This window comes from Crinia signifera, chromosome 1 (assembly GCF_055691185.1).
Source record: "Crinia signifera chromosome 1, ASM5569118v1, whole genome shotgun sequence".
NCBI lineage: Eukaryota > Metazoa > Chordata > Amphibia > Anura > Myobatrachidae > Crinia > Crinia signifera.
In genome coordinates, this window is record NC_139217.1 from 132,095,511 (window position 1) to 132,108,145 (window position 12,635).

The following is a 12,635-nucleotide window of genomic DNA, read 5'->3' on the forward strand; positions in this document are numbered from 1 at the left end:
TTTGGGAATGTTCCAAAATCACACTAAATTGCATGTTTGAAAATCGCAAAATTTTTGTCATAAATGTAATAAAATGTAGTTTTTAGGGGTAGAAATGGAATTTGCATGTGATTTACAGTAAAGCAATTTTAGTCACGAAAATGTGTGATTTTTTGTACACATGGGTAATAGGATTACTATGCTAATGCCCTACTGTATTGATCTATGTACAGTATTGTATTAAAGCTGAGAACAATAGGATAGCCATGGCTAGCCATGGTGAGCCACGATCTAAGGAACAAAGTTGACAGGGGCTCCAACTTTATGTGACATGGTAATGTGTGGTTTTTGGTCATAATTTAAAAAAAAATGGTGTGGGGTCCCCCCCTCCTGAGCCAAACCAGCATATTAATGCCCCACTTGCTGGGTAGTTCTCCTGTATAAAGCAATGTGTTTTTTCTTCTATTTTATTACACACATCAGCCCGGCATCCACCGCAATGAAATGCCAGGGACAGCACCGGACTTCAGCCCTGGACGGGGGTCCCCCCTTTATTAGGGGATTCTGACTCCCCCATCCAGGGCTGACCAGCCAAGGGGCTCATGATACGGCTGGCGGAACTGATCTGTGCATAGTTCTGTCAAATTTGCCAGACTGGAACTGGTATATTTGTTTAGTGATTTTTGGCAGCGTTCAACTAAAATCACACCCTGTCACATTTGCTCATACCTTATAATAGTAAAACATTTGGATGTGAATTGAAGTGTGAAAAAAACCCGACAGGCCAAAATGTGCGAACTATACCACAATTTGCATCCTATTACGTGTATCAATTACACAAAACAGGCAAATTCTGAATTTTATTTACCGAAATTCGCATAAGTCAGAAAATTGCACTCTATTACTTGTCTCCCTTGGAGTCATAAAATATATTTAACTCCTCTGTTTAGCAATTTAATGAGAGATTTTTAAATAAGACATTTTCTACAGATGTTAACTGCATTTTTCTTTAATATCCAGATATCAACAAGTACAGTATATAATTTCCACCTTCTTAAGGTGCCCACATATGGTAAGATTTATTAAACAAGATGGCTGTTTCTGACCGATTGGAATCACCAATCTTTTAAAAATCTTCCATGTGTGGGCTTGGTGACGTTACAATGCGGGTGCCCGTGGGTCGTTAATCGAGACTGGTGATCCCTTCAGTAGGTGGGAAGTTTAATGACCAGTCCTGCAGGATCATGGCCACATCGTTTCATGGGCCTGATACAGACCTGCTTGCTGGGATGGTGAACGCATGCCCCTCCTCGGCACTTTGCCGCCCCTGTGCACAGCTGCAAATGCACAGGCAGCCATGCACACAAGGGGAAAATAATTCACTATTGACTCACTTAGTGCTGCTAAGGTTGAGGGGAGAAGGAGGGCGATGATGACGTCAATGGCCCTCCCTCCTGACAGCTGGCGAATGCCTGTATTTTCTGGTAAACGCCCAGAAAAATTATCTCAGGGTATGTGGACAGCGAGAGAAGGCTAGCCTTTGCTTGCTGCCTTCATGCAGTTGGATTACGCATGCACACAGAGTACTGTGTGCATATGCAGTCCTTTGATAATTGGACTGTTCTGTATCGGCCCCATGTGTAGGCATGGTGAACATGGTGTCCCAGCACTGGTCTCTCACGCACCTTCCCAGCACCTCCACTGCATCCCCACCACACAGTCAGTCCCCTGCCGCTGGCAGATGGAGAGAGAGGGAAAGTGTCTGGTAGTGGGCCGGAGATTTCAAAACTCATGTTCAAATGAAAATGGAAGGCCGCTGATTGGCTGCCCACTGTTGGCCTTCCACCCCATCTGCCAGTGGCGGGAGTGTGATGGAGGGGTGGAGTCCAAACACCTCTGATCATGGCCACACAGCATGATTGAGTAACCTCTCTGATCATTCATTCTGTGTGTATTCATGATCAGGGGTGTTCTGTGTTGGATAGATATTGCATTGGATCCGATATCTTTCCGTGTGGGGGCACCGTTACCTTTTTAATTTCTTGTACTTAATACTTTCTTATACTAAGTACATTTATTTATTTATTAAGTTTCTTATATAGCGCACACATATTCCGCAGCGCTTGACAGAGAATATTTGAACATTCACATAAGTCCCTGGCCCAGTGGAGCTTACAATCTATATTCCCTATCAGATGTATATGCACACACAGACATTCTAGGGTTAATTTGTTGGGAGCCAATTAGCCTAACAATATATTTTTGGATTGTGGAAGGAAACCAGAGGAGTATCAATACAATGCCAGATTTTTTTTTCCCACAAGACAGATTGGACAGATACATCTGTAGGGGTGTGCCTAGTTTTAGACTCTCTATTGTTTAATGGGGGTGAAGGGGTGCATTTAATAAAGCTGTTAAAAATGAAAATAAGTGATGTTGCCAGTAGCAACCAATAAGATTGTGTCTATCATTCTCTAGAATGCAACAGAGAAATGATAGACATCTGATTGGTTGCTATGAACAACATCACCTTTTTATTTTTAGAAACTTTACTAAATTGACCCCACAGTGTGAATGATCAGTGAGTTTTTGGATAGCATGGCACAGCACCCTCACATATTTCATAGTATCTTCCAAATCCACTGTACATTCATATTCATATTGTAAGCCTTACTTCCAAGGCTGTTATTCTGTAAAATACATAGATACCAAAAGGGAAATTTACTAAGATGGGAGTTCTACTTCACATAGGATGTTGCTATGGGCAACCAGTCAGATACTCTCTACTGTATTATTTTCTAGAAGGTGTGAAATAGCAGCATCCCATGTGAACTAGAACTCCAATTGTAGTAAATTTTGGCCTTAGATCAATACATTTTTATTGTGTACTTTTAATTAACATGTAAATAAAGAATACGGCTTGTTTAATGTAAGGCAGAAGCTAATTGGTTAGTTCCTTATCTTTAACAATGTTATCTTTCTGAGAGCTTTAATAAATATACCCCTTTTTGAGAGAGAGCAATATATACCATATTTAGGTATATACTTCATCTTCATGACATGTTGTTTCATATGCATTTTGATCTTTTCTTTATTAATATGTAACCAATAACATATGAAGGAAAGAAGAAAAAAAAAAGTTTGTTAACCTTTTGAGTGCCAGCATTTCTGTGAGAGATGTGCAAAATAACCCGCTAAAAATGCCTTCATTCAAATAAAAAAATGTGTAAAAAAATTTATATTTTCTATATAAGGTACACATTACAGGTCATTATGATGAATACAAATGTTTGCTTGGCAATTTTCACAGCTATTTTGACAAATTCACTTAGCATTCAAAGGGTTAAATACAGTGAAAATCTGCATCAACTGAGGTCAGTGGAGCGATTGGCAGTTGTACTGATTTTGTTTGATCTCATTCAAACTTGAGTAGCATTTGCCTAACACTCTGGGCAACATTGTTGTTCCATGGATCATGTACTGTCATGACAAAACAGTCTGATACAGCGTGCAGTTGGTATTTTTAACAAAGCAAAGACCTGGAACAGAAGAGTAATATAATACTAGCACCCTTGTCAAATTAATAACTAATCCATTCGATATGGAGCCAATGTAATGCTGGCCATTTGTGCACTTAGCCACACTGTAGTTATGATAATTGAGACCAGCTGTTACACTATTTAACATTTGGACTTCTTCCAAAATTACTGCAGAGAGACACCACTCAAAGGAGTCAGACTACAAGCAGCAGAGCTGGTATAGACGTAGCCTTCCAGTCTGTACTTAAACAGAAGTTTGCATTGGGCCAAGAGGCAATATCTGTCTGGTGGTAACATTTTCCTATTATTACCACTAAACCATCTGGATAATATTTATAATATGATACCAGTTAAAAAAAAATAAAAAAATCATAGCTAGTATAATACCTGAGCTCTTTTTCTTTTGCAGCCCTATGTGGCAACATGAATTATAGCCTTCGTATTTCATATCTCAAAATAACAATAGCATTTACCGTAAGTATAACCACAAAGTAAGCACTTATTTATCTACACTATGTAGACAAAAGCGATTGGACACTGACAGCAAATAGACAACAAGATTTTTTATTTACATCAGTCATTTGCAGGTCCAGCACGTGCAATGATTACTGCAGACAGCCTTCTTGTCAAATTGTCCACAAGCTTCTGGTCAACAGCAGGAGGTATGTTTTGCCATTTCACCATGTAGTGTGAGCTATTTGACACTGAAGAAGGTTGAGTTATCCTAAAAAAGTTAACCCAAAAGTTCTCGGGTTAAGATCTGGCTATTCCATTGGGCTAATACATTTTCTTTATACCAGTCCAGCATTGCCCTGGAAAAATGAAAGGTGGCATTATCGTCATGATATAAAAATTTGTCTTGTTCATAGAACTGACACAATGTGGGGAGCAGAGAGTTTCTCATCTCTATTGTTCTCTGAGTTAATGTGACCATGCAATACAATTGGTGGACCCATGCCAAAACAATAGAAACAGCCACACAGTATAATGCCACCAGCTCCAGGCTTAACTATAGCTACAGATATGATTCTGGCAATCGCCAAACCCAAATATATTCATCTGAATTGAAAAGTGTAAATTGTGATTCATCAACCAATAACACTTGCAAACATTGTTCCACTGTCCAGATTTTCCACTCTTTATAGTGCTGGGCTTACATTCTTATTCCTGATTAGAGGTTTATCAGCAGCTGTTCACTCATAATAATAAGTGAACGGGCCTCACTATGAAATGTTCATGTTAAACGTACACATTAGTGGCCATTTGGACCTTGTGTGCAATGGTATGTATGGGACGACCCCTGTTCTTTCGTAGCTCCTTGGATAGCACTCTCCGGTCCCTGGGAAGCAGTTTCTGTGGTCTTCTAGGGTGAGGTGTATTCCTCCATTGACCTCCCCTCTTCCATGCATTAATGAAAAAAGACACAAGTGGATTTAGGAACCTAACATCCGCAACATTCTGACGCTCATACCTCTGATCAAGCAGCCTATGATGATCCCCATACTCAGCTCCTTCCAGCAAGCCATTTTGTTAGCAAATAATGTAATCAGTGCCCCTCTTTTATACATTCACAAACACATTTCTGCTGCTAGAGCACACCATTTTATTTACGTGGGGGTGTCCAATCACCTTTGTCTACATAATGTATTAGATGAGCCCTTATGCTAGTAATTTAAATGTACTAAATTAGCATGGATCGCTAAGCAAAGGATTTGTGAATCAAGTGATCATTGAATGATTGTGCATGTGCAGCGTTTACAGTGCGGGACCAAAATAGCGGAAAAATAGCGATCAACAAACAGTGAATCCTATTCAGACCTGTTCATACCGGTCTGAATACGGCCCCTTCCTCAATGGTTGGGGTTTGCGCATGTGCAAGATTTTGGCGGGTTTCACATTTGTTGAGCCCTTCGCTCCAGACAAGGTGTACGGGGTGGGCAGGGGGTGTCAGCAGAAACACGCAGGCATGTTGGTGCCTGTGTGGGTGTGACTAGTGTGGCCAATTCCGGGATCGGGATCGGCGGGATCCCGGGATTTGGCCTAAAAAAGTCCGCAATTTCAATCCCGGGATTGGAGAATCCAATCCCGGGATTTCGGGATTAGACTGCGCATGCGCAGTCTAATGCCGGGCAGTGTCTGAGCACTCGCTCAGACGCTGCCCGGCTGTTCCCTTAACCTGACCCGGTGTGCAGCCTGCGTAGCGTGACAGTAGAGGTCACGCTGCGCAGGCCACACGTCACCAGTGACCGCCTACCCGCCTCTTCTCCGCCGCCCGCCAGCACGCCGGCCTGACTCCACCCGCCTGCCCGCCTCCGCCTGCCCGCCTCTTCTCCGCCGCCCGCCTGCCTCCGCCCGCCTGCTGTCTTCTATGGAGGTGTACTTGCCGGAAGGCACCGTGCACCTCCAAACCCACTCCCGGCTGCCCGCCCGCACCCTAATGTAAGTAGATGTGCGGGTCGGCCGGGGTGGGTCCTATGCTAAAAATGATTTTTTTTTTGGTGGGGATGCCAATCCCGGGATCCCGGGAATCCCGGGATTGAGCATTTTTCAATCCCGGATCCCGGGATTGAAAAAATGCCCCGGGATTGGCCTCCCTAGGTGTGACGCCAGTATGTATAGACTTACTTTTATCCACAAAGGGAGGAAAAATCATTCAATGGTCAGCAACCATTAAATGATTTTTCATTTGGACGGCTGCATGCGAGGGGATGTGTTTGCATACACATGCCCTTGCATGCTAGTGAAGGGATTTGGTCGGTGGGGGTGGGTGGTGTTTGCCTGTTCGCTAGGCTGCAAACATATGCAGCCTAGAAAAAAGGTCTGAATCAGGCCCAATATTTTAAACCTTAAAATGAAAACATATTCATTTTGTTCACTTAAAAAGGGGAACGTTCTCTGCCATTATGTTTTGCACATAATGTGCTAACTTATTTATTATTTCACCTTATACTGAATTGCAAAATTACTAAAACTTAACTCTCGGGAATATATAGTTTGAAATCTACAGTGTGTACAACATGCTAAATGCAGTTACTGTATATCAATAAAAACAGGTTGTCGCATTGTTGCATTAATCATAAAAATTTAGCGCAAACATTTTTCTCTGCTAGTTATATCAGCTGGAATACATCAGAGCAACAGAAATGTTGGCACTCAGTACAAGAACATATTAAAATGCTGTATGTATCCTCTTTCGACAGACAGTGTCTCATTGAGTACAGTATTTCCTATTCATGTAGGAGGTCACGTTTCATAAGACTCCAGTATAGGAAAATAACCAATATCGTCATGGGCCATGGTGGCTGCTAAATGTGGTTTTAGGTCATGGTCATTGCTAGGAGACTGTGAATTTACATCATGCTGGCCACAGGGGTTGTTTGCTGCTAGAGCTGGCTGCTGTGTTACGTGGTCCTAGCTGTTGCCTAGAAGTTGTTTTTATTTTAATTTTAAGGGACTGGTCTTCTTTTTGTGCTCTGTTATTGATTCTTCATCCTGTTATGCTACAGCTAGTCATGTTCAACACCTACCGCGTTATTCCCTAGTTAGGGATCTAATGAGCTTTTCATGTGGTGACTATCCTGAGTACAAATTTCAGTCTCCCCATCTGTTTCCATGTTCTGGTACCCTGACATTGTCTTCCTGCAACCTTGTGCCATGACTCATTTGAGTGTGTTGTTCTTGCCATTCCTGCACCCATGCTCTGTGGATGCCTGCCTTATTCAATAAGCTCTTACAGCCCCAAGTATAAGACCAGGTGGCATCTCAAATACCGGTGAGCGCATATAAAATGAGGCATGAGGTCCTCATAAGTGGGCTCTAATTGTCTTATTGAAACAAATTCAAATGTATCCTATGCTAAGAAAAGAAAGCAAGCAGTTTGTACCTGGTACAGCTTCCTCCTTCCCATTCAGGGGCAAATGTAATAAAATGCTGTTTTGTAATGTGCTATTGTTAGGCAAAAAAGTCAGAAAATGCAAATTTTTTTAAAATCGCACATGTAGTAATGTGCAAATGACAGAAACATTTGCATGTTTTGACCTGTCAAAAAAATCGCAAATTAAAAATCACATCCAGATTTTTCTCTATTGTAATAGGGTGCAATTTTTAAATCTCATCGTAAAGATGACCAAAAAGATAGACCAGGTCCAGCCAGCCTGACAGTGAGATCTGTACACGGTTCTGTCATAAAAAGTGTGTTAAAGTTAATTTAAAAAAAAAGACAGCAAGGGATCCCTATTATTTAAGAAACCAGTATTGGGCTCTTGGACCATTTCTGGTTCCAAAATATGGAGGACAAAAAGATTTGGGGTTCCCCATATTTTGGAACCAGCGCCGGTCATATCACAGCCGGGGGACACTTTTTATACTGAGCCATAACTACTGTGGCTGGTCAGACCTGGACTATGTAGCTGGGGTAGTCGGGACCCCCCAATTAAGGTTCTCCCTAGGTTTCATTGTGCAGGGCTGTCCAGGAAGTATGATACCACTTTCAATCCTAAATCATGGTTAATTATCATATACAATGATGTTACATCTGAAGCTACCAATATATAGCTGGGTTCCCATTTTATACTCTTTATAGTGTCCAATGTCACTATCATGTATTTTAGATAGGATTGGCTCTTTTGGGCTAAAGGTTGCAAAATACTAAGTAGTGGGACAAATTGGACAATATAGAGTTTGTCCCAGCTACAATGGGCCAGCCTGGCAGATTGATCTGGTTCTTATGGATTTTTGGTAAAATGTAGATGAGCGGTATGGATGGTTTTTCTATTTTAGTATAATCTTTAATGGTCTCATTGATAACTCCTTTACTCGAATATATATTTAGGAAGGTTTCTAACTTTTTACTGATATTCTATGTTAGATTACATCTAAGTTTTTTATATGAGGTTGTATCGCTTAACTGTTGTATAATTTCCCCATTATAGTCTTCTATGTTCTAAATCACGATACTGCCCCCCTTGTCGGTGGGTTTAACCACTATTTCATCATTTTTCTTTAAAAATTTAAATGCAGTTACTGTATATCAATAAAAACAGGTTGTCGCATTGTTGCATTAATCATAAAAATTTAGCGCAAACATTTTTCTCTGCTAGTTATATCAGCTGGAATACATCAGAGCAACAGAAATGTTGGCACTCAGTACAAGAACATATTAAAATGCTGTATGTACCCTCTTTCGACAGACAGTGTCTCATTGAGTACAGTATTTCCTATTCATGTAGGAGGTCACGTTTCATAAGACTCCAGTATAGGAAAATAACCAATATCGTCATGGGCCATGGTGGCTGCTAAATGTGGTTTTAGGTCATGGTCATTGCTAGGAGACTGTGAATTTACATCATGCTGGCCACAGGGGTTGTTTGCTGCTAGAGCTGGCTGCTGTGTTACGTGGTCCTAGCTGTTGCCTAGAAGTTGTTTTTATTTTAATTTTAAGGGACTGGTCTTCTTTTTGTGCTCTGTTATTGATTCTTCATCCTGTTATGCTACAGCTAGTCATGTTCAACACCTACCGCGTTATTCCCTAGTTAGGGATCTAATGAGCTTTTCATGTGGTGACTATCCTGAGTACAAATTTCAGTCTCCCCATCTGTTTCCATGTTCTGGTACCCTGACATTGTCTTCCTGCAACCTTGTGCCATGACTCATTTGAGTGTGTTGTTCTTGCCAGTCCTGCACCCATGCTCTGTGGATGCCTGCCTTATTCAATAAGCTCTTACAGCCCCAAGTATAAGACCAGGTGGCATCTCAAATACCGGTGAGCGCATATAAAATGAGGCATGAGGTCCTCATAAGTGGGCTCTAATTGTCTTATTGAAACAAATTCAAATGTATCCTATGCTAAGAAAAGAAAGCAAGCAGTTTGTACCTGGTACAGCTTCCTCCTTCCCATTCAGGGGCAAATGTAATAAAATGCTGTTTTTGGTAATGTGCTATTGTTAGGCAAAAAAGTCAGAAAATGCACATTTTTTTAAAATCGCACATGTAGTAATGTGCAAATGACAGAAACATTTGCATGTTTTGACCTGTCAAAAAAATCGCAAATTAAAAATCGCATCCTGATTTTTCTCTATTGTAATAGGGTGCAATTTTTAAATCTCATCGTAAAGATGACCAAAAAGATAGACCAGGTCCAGCCAGCCTGACAGTGAGATCTGTACACGGTTCTGTCATAAAAAGTGTGTTAAAGTTAATTTTAAAAAAAAGACAGCAAGGGATCCCCATTATTTAAGAAACCAGTATTGGGCTCTTGGACCATTTCTGGTTCCAAAATATGGAGGACAAAAAGATTTGGGGTTCCCCATATTTTGGAACCAGCGCCGGTCATATCACAGCCGGGGGACACTTTTTATACTGAGCCATAACTACTGTGGCTGGTCAGACCTGGACTATGTAGCTGGGGTAGTCGGGACCCCCCAATTAAGGTTCTCCCTAGGTTTCATTGTGCAGGGCTGTCCAGGAAGTATGATACCACTTTCAATCCTAAATCATAAATGGTTAATTATCATATACAATGATGTTACATCTGAAGCTACCAATATATAGCTGGGTTCCCATTTTATACTCTTTATAGTGTCCAATGTCACTATCATGTATTTTAGATAGGATTGGCTCTTTTGGGCTAAAGGTTGCAAAATACTAAGTAGTGGGACAAATTGGACAATATAGAGTTTGTCCCAGCTACAATGGGCCAGCCTGGCAGATTGATCTGTTTCTTATGCATTTTTGGTAAAATGTAGATGAGCGGTATGGATGGTTTTTCTATTTTAGTATAATCTTTAATGGTCTCATTGATAACTCCTTTACTCGAATATATATTTAGGAAGGTTTCTAACTTTTTACTGATATTCTATGTTAGATTACATCTAAGTTTTTTATATGAGGTTGTATCGCTTAACTGTTGTATAATTTCCCCATTATAGTCTTCTATGTTCTAAATCACGATACTGCCCCCCTTGTCGGTGGGTTTAACCACTATTTCATTATTTTTCTTTAAAAATTTAACTGACATTCTTTCTTTTTTGTGCAGATTCATCTTTTTAATGAGTTTAAACTCCATTTTTTTACACGTCATCTCTGACCAGCCTTTCAAAGGTCTCAACAAAGCAACCTTTTTTGTGTTTTGGAAAAAATGTAGATTTTTTTCTTAAAAATGTAAAGACTATTTATTTCTGTTATGGGGGCTTCGGAGACCTTTGGAAGGCTGGTCAGAGATGATTTGGAAAAAATGGAGTTTAAACCCATTTGTGGCATAAAAATATCTTTGGAGAATCAATGATATTAATCTCAGATGATCATGTACTGAAAAAAAGACCAAATACAAGTTAAAATCTTTAGAACCAAGGGGGATCAATATGGATTTTGAGTTCCAGTGTTTTCTGTGATTTGTTCTGACATTTTTTACTATTTCTGCTTTTTTCAATGTTTTGCATATCTTATTGCACATTAATCCATTCTGCGATAATCACTTCTTCCTGTGATTATTTTTGTTGTTTCCATGATTTTATTATATAATAATTAATTATTGTTCTTATCTATATTAGATGCAAATCCATGTGACATATCTCTTACAAAATGACGCTGGGAGGACACAAATACTGGAAGAACAGATAGACAGAAGCGGGATGCGTTCCTTAGAGCCACGGCTATGCATTCCAGCGGTCCTGGAAATTGACGTCACTTCCATTTCCAGTGACAATCTTGGGGACACTTAAATTATGTGTCCTAACACGAGTTATCCAGTATTATAATATGTTTGATGTATATTTAGAAAATATTGTCTATGTATATGTCTTATGGTAATAGGTTTTATCATTATATGAAACATGCTTATGTTGTCTGGGGGACCCGGGTTCCGGGCACCAGTTACCACTCCATTTGGTCTTTTATTATGTACCATCTTAATCAAGATGGGAGAAGGGGTATATATACCCTTCCAGACTGCTATCCTCCATACCTTGAAAAAGGTCCCGAAACACGTTGGTGAGGAGAAACTGCATCCAATTGACCTGGTGGAACTTGTGCCATTTTTTTCCATCTTGTTGGGCCTGGGTGAGTTGGGGTGAAAATTCATCAGGCCCCAGTGTCAATTGGATACTTGTTTTACATTTTTTGCCACTTTTTTGTATTTATCCTACATGGATTTTGTGAACCTCTTGTTTGTGTCCTGAATACATTTTTGTTGGTGGACTTTACCTGAATCAGCGATCTCTTCATATCCATCTGTGAGCTCGTACATTGGAGAGAAAGATACCTTTTGGTGAACATAGGGCACAGCAATGAGTTAAGCCTCATTCATCTCGGAAAGAGTGACTAGATAGGGCCATAAAGAAACCTTTACATGCAAATAGGGCTTGGCAATTCATTAGCACTTTGACGTAAATACTATGCTAGCAGCTCTTAAATGTAACCAAATAAATCAAAAGTATTAATTATTGCTTCTTTATTTTATTTCTTTCTTCAAGTGTTACAGTATACCAGTGTTGAAAATCTATTTGAACTCATACCATGTACTTAACTATTACCATCTTATCGATGCCACTTTGAAAAAAATTCCTAGACTGATCTTTAGCTTGCATTGGTGACTGGACTACTTTTTCATAATTGTTAGTATAAAAATTGATTGTAGCATTGCATTGTCTAATTTTGGTTTCCACTTGCCTTATGATAAAACTTTTCTTCGGAGTTTGATGTTTGTTTGTTTTGGAGGAATGTGGGTGTACTTTTCAGTTGGTTCTGCAGGAAGTTCTCTTTAAAAAGTATCATGCACCTGCTGAAAGACAGCTGCATCTATTTTGAATGTTTCCACTTCATCATCACTGCTTGTTACAATGAGCTATTTCTGAAAATAGGTTATATCATGTAATTTCATTTTGTGAGGCTGGCACCAGAATCTGGAAACACAGAATGCTCTGCATTACACACAAATAACAAATATAGAGATGAATGAAGGTGAATGGAAGTTTTGTGCAAATCAAAATTTGTTAAAAATATTTGTAAATCGTACAGTATGTCCTGTTTTCAACAGAGCTGGTGCTACAATGCACTCCTTACATTTTGGCCCTTATTCAGATCTGATTGCAGTACAAATGTGTTCTCAAAATGGACAAAACC